The following is an 8,965-nucleotide window of genomic DNA, read 5'->3' as shown; positions in this document are numbered from 1 at the left end:
AACCAAAAATTCAATTCTCCTACAAAGAAATGCACAACGTGCCAATTGTAACAAAAACATATGTTCAAAAAATACGGGTATGGACAATCGTACCGCCGTTATCCTCACCCACTACAACTGATCAACGTTTCCTCCAAACAAACGTCTACAAGTGACAAATGAATTTATTAATCAAAGCCTCTGGATCTAATCCACATTTGATATTGATTTTCACTCACCCTCTGTCCGATCTCCATATTTCAGTTCGGTTCGGCAGAGTCACCGCCGGTCCCGTCTGAGCATTTCATCCGTCCTTCGCGCAATGCGGTTCACCATGCGTTCCATTTCATTTTGGAGCACCTCGGCTTCCGTAACTCCTCTGGTTCCCGAGGCAACGTGTAAACATTGTAAATAACATACAGTATTACTTCCCAAACACTACATGCAAACCCATTAATAAAATCACGTCTACTTACCCCTATCTCCCGATGGCATTAACTAATGTCTCTAGTAATTAAATGATACCGGTCTTATATACATTGCACATGATTTTAACTCACTCCATTCCAAAATCAATCCTTGATAGGACGTATAGTCTTTTATTATTTACACCTTTTTAATCGCCCCCTATGTATTCATTATAACCTTTACTCATATTATAATATATTAGATCGTACAATTTGAACTTGGACCTGCTGATGTTTTTTCGCGGTTTTTTACCTAATTGCCTAATCTGAACTGGCCCTATATAAACATGTGTCTTTTTTTCTGTAACCCTATGCCTGATGAAAGCGCCAGTTCGGCGCTGAAACGCGTTGCGATTAAACAGTTTTTATAAACTCTTAACTTGACCTCAGGATATTTACCTTGTCCACAGCAAGCAGCAGCGCCGTTATAGATCCTATTGTTTCTACCTGCATCTCTCGTGCATCACCAGTACAGAGCACTGCTCCAAATGCATGGAGCCAACAAGGAGTTCAAAAACAGGGGTATGCTGTGTAAAATAACCATTAGCAAGAGGAGTGGAGTCGATACCCACTACCGGGACAGGTTTAGGCAAATCAATCAATGGCATAGCTAGAGACATAGCAAATTTCACAGACAAAATATTAGCAGAAGACCCTGAATCCATGAAGGCACTGCCAGTAGCAGACCTACCACCAAAAGAGACCCGAAAGGGAAGCAAGATTTTATTAGGTTTCATCTTTACGGGAAATACCTCTGCGCCAAAGTGACCTCCCCGATAATCACTTAGTTCTTCCGGCTGCTTATTCTTACGCCCACGACAGTTGTTCACTTGATGCTTGTCATCCCCACAGTAGAAGCAGAGACGATTCTTCCTGCGGAACTCTCTACGTTGTTGGGGGGGACACGGAGGCCCCGAGTTGCATAGGTTCATCCGAGTTTTCCGTGGAAGAATGAAGCAACGGAACCTCGGGAGCCATCATGGGGGAGTCAGAGGGGAAGGCACAAAAACGTTCAAGTCGTCGTTCCCTGAGACGTCAGTCAAGTCGTACCGCTAAAGCCATAACCTGATCTAGGGAGTCAGCAGAGGGATAGCTAACTAGCAGGTCTCCTAACAGACCCAATCTAAACTGGCACCTCAAGGCAGGGTCATTCCACCGAGAAGCTACACACCACTTCCTAAAGTCAGAACACTACTCCTCTACAGGTCTCTTACCCTGACGTAAGGTCACCAGCTGACTCTCGGCAAAGGCAGTCTTGTCAGTCTCGTCATAAATGAGCCCGAGAGCAGAAAAGAAAAGATCAACGGAGGAAAGTTCAGGGGCATCAGGAGCCAAGGAGAAGGCCCATTCTTGGGGCCCGTCCTGGAGCCGGGACATAATTATACCCACCCGCTGGCTCTCAGAACCTGAGGAGTGGGGCTTTAAGCGAAAATAGAGTCTACAACTCTCCCGAAAGGACAAAAAAGTCTTCCGGTCCCCTGAGAACCGGTCAGGCAACTTGAGGTGGGGTTCAAGAGGTGAGGTGGGGGGCACTACCAGGGAAGCATCACGCAGATTGTCCCTCTGAGCCAGGGCCTGGACCTGTAGGGAGAGGCCCTGCATCTGCTGAGCCAGGGTCTCAAGAGGGTCCATAGATGTGTCAGGGACCAGAGTAGACTAGGTATATGGGCCTGTGATTATGTAATGAAAAGGTAGGGAAACAGACAGGTGAGCCCTAATCTACCCGCCACTCAGTCCCTGCCTACTTGCAACGACCCGTCCTAAGCGACGGGGTACAACTGGGCGATGGTCCCTACGCTCAGTATGTGCAAGACAGACAAAACACACAGGGGTACACAGAAGCTAGGGAAACGGGGCAGTTGCCCACGGAGACACCGTGAGCAACAAGAGTGGTGAACGAGCCGAGTCAAACCAGGAGTGAGCGAGGTACAAAACGCTGAGCAGGAGAGTGGTCAGAAAGCCAAGGTCAATAACAAGCAGAGGATCAGTAGTACAAGCAGCAGCAGCAAGCCAGGAAACAAGCATAGAAGAATCACAGGCAAAGGAGGAACAGGAAAGACAAGTATAAATAGACAGCTGGCGGGAACTAGCTTTGTCTGGCCAGGCTGTGATAGGCTCTCCCACTCCTAAGCCTGCCATCCTGAGTGGTGGAAGATGGAGTCAGTCTCACAGACATAGGATCAGGTGCAGACTGATTGCCCACGGGCGTCGACACAGAACCTATGTCTGGCAAATCCTTTACACTCTGGTTCACATCCCCTACAGCTGCTGCCTCTGGTATTCCACTGCCTCAATGTAATAGGACAAGCTTGTTTCCGTAAAGGACCAAGTCTCAGCTCCACGACTGCACAGACCATCAGTGTCTAGGTCTAGCAACTCACGCGGTTCACCTGCTCTCTCTTTAAATGGCGCCAAACCTCTTCCTTTTATGGGCTCTCCTCTGCCCCCTCCTGTAAACGTGGTGGCGCAGCGTATCAGCATCACCACGATCCATCTTCTGCTAACACCAGGCTCTTCCTGGGCCTAGCCAGTCCTCCATAGCTCCCTTGTCACTTTTCCCTCAGAAGCATCTCACTCCTTTATACAAAAACAGCACGGTGAATACAAATCGCCACAGGGCATTATGGCCAGCCCTCACTGAACCTGTCCAAATTATATATATATATATATATATATATATATATATATATATATATATATATATATATATATATATATACACTAGCGTTCAAAAGTTTAGGGTCACTAAGAAATTTCCTTATTTTTGCAAGAAAAGCACAGTTTTTTTCAATGAAGATAACATTAAATTAATCAGAAATACACTCTATACATTGTTAATGTGCTAAATGACTATTCTAGCTGCAAACATCTGGTTTTGAATGCAATATCTACATAGGTGTATAGAGGCCCATTTCCAGCAACCATCACTCCAGTGTTCTAATGGTACATTGTGTTTGCTAACTGTGTTAGAAGGCTAATGGATGATTAGAAAACACTTGAAAACCCTTGTGCAATTATGTTAGCACCGCTGTAAACCGTTTTGCTGTTTAGAGGAGCTATAAAACTGACCTTCCTTTGAGCTAGTTGAGAATCTGGAGCATTACATTTGTGGGTTCGATTAAACTCTCAAAATGGCTAGAAAAAGAGAGCTTTCATGTGAAACTCGACAGTCTATTCTTGTTCTTAGAAATGAAGGCTATTCCATGCGAGACATTGCCAAGAAGCTGAAGATTTCCTACAACGGTGTGTACTACTTCCTTCAGAGGACAGCCCACACAGGCTCTAACCAGAGTAGAAAGAGAAGTGGGAGGCCCCGCTGCACAACTCAGCAACAAGACAAGTACATTAGAGTCTCTAGTTTGAGAAATAGACGCCTCACAGGTCCTCAACTGGCAGCTTCATTAAATATTACCCGCAAAACGCCAGTGTCAACGTCTACAGTGAAGAGGCGACTCCGGGATGCTAACCTTCAGGGCAGAGTGGCAAATAAAAAGCCATATCTGAGACAGGCTAATAAACGGAAAAGATTCATATGGGCAAAAGCACACAGACATTGGACAGAGGAAGATTGGAAAAAAGTGTCATGGACAGACTAATCGAAGTTTGAGGTGTTTGGATCACACAGAAGAACATTTATGAGACGCAGCACAACTGAAAAGATGCAGGAAGAATGCCTGACGCCATCTGTCAGGCATGGTGGAGGTAATGTGATGGTCTGGGGTTGCTTTGGTGCTGGTAAAGTGGGAGATTTGTACAAGGTAAAAGGTAGAGATGAGCGAACCGGGACAACCGAACCCGGTTTCGGTCCGAACTTCCGGAAAAGTTCGGTTCGCAGCGAATCCGAACTTCACCGGGTTCGGCCGAACCCGTTTTGACCGAACCCGGTCAAAAACATTATACAAATCGGCAGCCACTTATCTCTATCAATCACTGATAGAGAAAAGAGGCTGCTGATTAAAAATAAAATAAAAAGCATTTCATACGTACCCGGTCGTTGTCTTGCGGACGAGTCCCTCTTCTTCCTCCAGTCCGACCTTTTCTGACGCGGCAGCCTGTGATTGGCTGCAGAGGCCTCTGCAGCCTGTGATTGGCTGCAGAGGCCGCGGCAGCCTGTGATTGGCTGCAGCGCTCACATGGGCTGCATCGTCATCAAGGAATGTCGGGCCGGATGTCGAGAGGGACGCGTCACCAAGGCAACGGCCAACAGACCGGACTGGAGGAAGCAGGGAGTTCCCGGTAAGTATGAACGTCTTTTTTTTTACAGGTACTGTGATCGGTAGTCACTGTCCAGGGTACTGAAACAGTTACTGCCGATCAGTTAACTCTTTCAGCACCCTGGACAGTGACTATTTAGGGTATGTGCACACACACTAATTACGTCCGTAATTGACGGACATATTTCGGCCGCAAGTACCGGACCGAACACAGTGCAGGGAGCCGGGCTCCTAGCATCATAGAGTTATGTACGATGCTAGGAGTCCCTGCCTCTCTGCAGGACAACTGTCCCGTACTGTAATCATGTTTTCAGTACGGGACAGTAGTTCCACGGAGAGGCAGGGACTCCTAGCATCGTACATAAGGGTATGTTCACACGGCCTATTTACGGACGTAATTCGGGCGTTTTTGCCCCGAATTACGTCTGAAAATAGCGCCTCAATAGCGCTGACAAACATCTGCCCATTGAAAGCAATGGGCAGACGTTTGTCTGTTCACACGAGGCGTATATTTACGCGCCGCTGTCAAATGACGGCGCATAACTAGACGCCAGCGTCAAAGAAGTGACCTGTCACTTCTTTGGCCGTAATTGGAGCCGTTATTCATTGACTCCAATGAATAGCAGCGCTAATTACGCCCGTAATTGACGCGACGTTCAAGCGCCTGCACATGCCGGTACGGCTGAAATTACGGGGATGTTTTCAGGCTGAAACATCCCCGTAATTTCAGCCGTAACGGACGCCCTCGTGTGAACATACCCTAAATATGATGCTAGGAACCCGGCTCCCTGCAGTGTGTTCGGTCCGGTACTTGCGGCCGAAATACGTCCGTCAATTACGGACGTAATTAGTGTGTGTGCACATACCCTTACTGACGTCGCCTAGCAACGCTGCCGTAATGACGGGTGCACACATGTAGCCACCCGTCATTACGGGGCCTCATGCACACGACCATAAAAACACCCGTTATCACGGGTCGTAATTACGACCCGAAATAGCGGGCCCATAGACTTCTGTTAGCCACGGGTACCTTCCCGTTTTCTCACGGGAAGGTGCCCGTGCCGTTAAAAAGATAGAACATGTTCTATTTTTTTATTTTACGGGCCGTGCTCGTAATTACGACTCGTAACTACGAGCACGGCCGGCCGGCCACGGGCAGCCGGCCGCTTTTGCGAACCGTGCTGTCATTAGAATTATAGCAGCACGGCCCGTAAAATAGAAAAATAGAACATGTTCTATTTTTTTAACGGCACGGGCACCTTCCTGTGAGAAAACGGAAAGGTACCCGTGGGTAACAGAAGTCTATGAGCCCGTTATTACGGGTCGTAATTACGACCCGCAATAACGGGTGTTTTTACGGTCGTGTGCATAATGGGAGCACGGCTCGGAAAAACGAACGGCTGCCCGTGCTCATCTCCTGAAATACTCTGTGCTGCCTTAAACTCTGTGGACAGGTCAGGATCCTGTTTCTTTTAAATGCTGCTAGGGAACCCGCTCGATCCACTATATAAGGCTACGCTACAGTGCAGCATTTAAAAGAAACAGGATCCTGACCTGTCCACAGAGTTTAAGTCTTAGCAAACAGTTTGTTTTCCCGAAGGACCTGGAGAACCTTCCTGACATACTCAATGTGGGAGGACCAGTCCTTGGAAAACACAAGTATGTCATCAAGGTACACTACAAGAAATACCCCCAGATAGTCTCTTAAAATCTCATTTATGAAATTCTGGAAGACCGCGGGAGCATTACACAACCCAAAGGGCATGTTGAGGTATTCGAAATGACCTTCGGGCGTGTTAAACGCAGTCTTCCACTCATCCCCCTCTTTGATGCGGATAAGGTTATAAGCCCCCCATAGATTAAACTTAGAGAACCATTGGGCCCCCTGAACCTGATTGAAGAGATCAGGAATCAAAGGAAGGGGGTACTGGTTCCTTACAGTGACCTTATTCAAGTTCCGGTAGTCGATGCACGGCCTAAGACCACCATCCTTCTTCCCTACGAAGAAGAAGCCAGCCCCTACCGAAGAAGTAGAGGGTTGAATGTAACCCTTTGCCAGACATTCCTGGATATACTCTCTCATGGCTTCACGTTCGGGACAAGAGAGATTGAATATCCTACCCTTAGGGAGCTTAGCTCCTGGTACCAAATCGATTGCGCAATCGTATTCTCTATGAGGAGGTAACACTTCGGAGGCCTCTTTAGAGAAAACATCAGCGAAGTCCTGAACAAACTCAGGTAGAGTGTTCACCTCCTCAGGGGGAGAAATAGAATTAACAGAAAAACATGGCATCATGCATTCATTACCCCATTTGGTAAGATCCCCAGTATTCCAGTCAAACGTGGGACTATGCAACTGCAACCAGGGAAGGCCTAAAACCAAATCGGACGATAATCCCTGCATCACCAGTAGAATAAGGAGAAAAGAGCCACGGCGCCACTTGGTATGGATCAAAGAAGGTGAGGTGAGAATGGGAGGAAATACATATGCTCACCGTGTGGTTTAAAAGAGTTCAGCGCTGGGGTCCACGGGGTAGCTGCTGCCAGATCCGAGCCGGTCGCCGAGGTGACCGCTTAGGTACGAGAGATGCAGGTAGAAACAATAGGATCTATAACGGCGCTGCTGCTTGTTGTGGACAAGGTAAATATCCTGAGGTCAAGTTAAGAGTTTATAAAAACTGTTTAATCGCAACGCGTTTCAGCGCCGAACTGGCGCTTTCATCAGGCATAGGGTTACAGAAAAAAAGACACATGTTTATATAGGGCCAGTTCAGATTAGGCAATTAGGTAAAAAACCGCGAAAAAACATCAGCAGGTCAAAGTTCAAATTGTACGATCTAATATAATATAATATGAGTAAAGGTTATAATGAATACATAGGGGGCGATTAAAAAGGTGTAAATAATAAAAGACTATACGTCCTATCAAGGATTGATTTTGGAATGGAGTGAGTTAAAATCATGTGCAATGTATATAAGACCGGTATCATTTAATTACTAGAGACATTAGTTAATGCCATTGGGAGATAGGGGTAAGTAGACGTGATTTTATTAATGGGTTTGCATGTAGTGTTTGGGAAGTAATACTGTATGTTATTTACAATGTTTACACGTTGCCTCGGGAACCAGAGGAGTTACGGAAGCCGAGGTGCTCCAAAATGAAATGGAACGCATGGTGAACCGCATTGCGCGAAGGACGGATTAAATGCTCAGACGGGACCGGCGGTGACTCTGCCGAACCGAACTGAAATATGGAGATCGGACAGAGGGTGAGTGAAAATCAATATCAAATGTGGATTAGATCCAGAGGCTTTGATTAATAAATTCATTTGTCACTTGTAGACGTTTGTTTGGAGGAAACGTTGATCAGTTGTAGTCATAATCCGCCCGGCTGATAAAGGAGGGGGAATAGTCATCCAAGACAGAGAAAAATACCTCGGAGAGACTATGAGGATTCTGAGCGACACCACTTTCTATAGTAAATTGACCACAAACCCATTACCTACGTATATACTTGAATACCAAAACCTGATTGAGTCAGCTACCTCATCAGGATTGATCAATAAAAAAGAAAAAAGGTTTCTTTCCGTCACCTTTCCAAACATGCCCTTCATTTACCATCTACCTAAAATTCACAAATCCCTAACAGATCCCCCCGGACGTCCCATTATTTCGGGAATAGGTTCCCTCACCAGCAACCTCTCACACTTTATTGACCTTCATCTCCAACCACTCGTTCTCACCCTACCCTCCCACCTTAAGGACTCCACACAACTAATCAGAGACTTAAACGACCTAAAGCTTGACCCTTCAATATCCCCAATCTGTTTCCTGACAGCAGACGTAACCACACTGTACAGCAATATCCCACATGATAAAGGCATAGAAGTAGCCCACACATTTCTTTCCCTAATTAACACTATTTCCAAACCCCAGGTTGACTTTCTAACAAACTGCATTGACTTCATTCTCAAACACAATATCTTCAGTTTTGACAGCAACTTCTACCATCAAATAAAAGGGTGTGCAATGGGAAGCCGTTTTGCACCATCCTATGCAAATTTGTATATGGGGTCCTTCGAAAAAACTTACATCTGTGGCGAACACCCCTACAAAAATAATATACTACTATACAAACGGTACATCGATGACCTGTTTGTAATATGGAAGGGCACTGAGGAGGAAGCTGTGCGCTTCATCGAAACCCTAAATAAAAACAATTATGACCTAGCATTTACATATACATTCTCCCCCACATCTATAGATTATTTAGATCTCACCATTAATTACGACATTGTCAGCAACA

This window comes from Rhinoderma darwinii, chromosome 4 (genome assembly GCF_050947455.1).
Source record: "Rhinoderma darwinii isolate aRhiDar2 chromosome 4, aRhiDar2.hap1, whole genome shotgun sequence".
NCBI lineage: Eukaryota > Metazoa > Chordata > Amphibia > Anura > Rhinodermatidae > Rhinoderma > Rhinoderma darwinii.
This window is presented reverse-complemented; position numbering follows the sequence as displayed.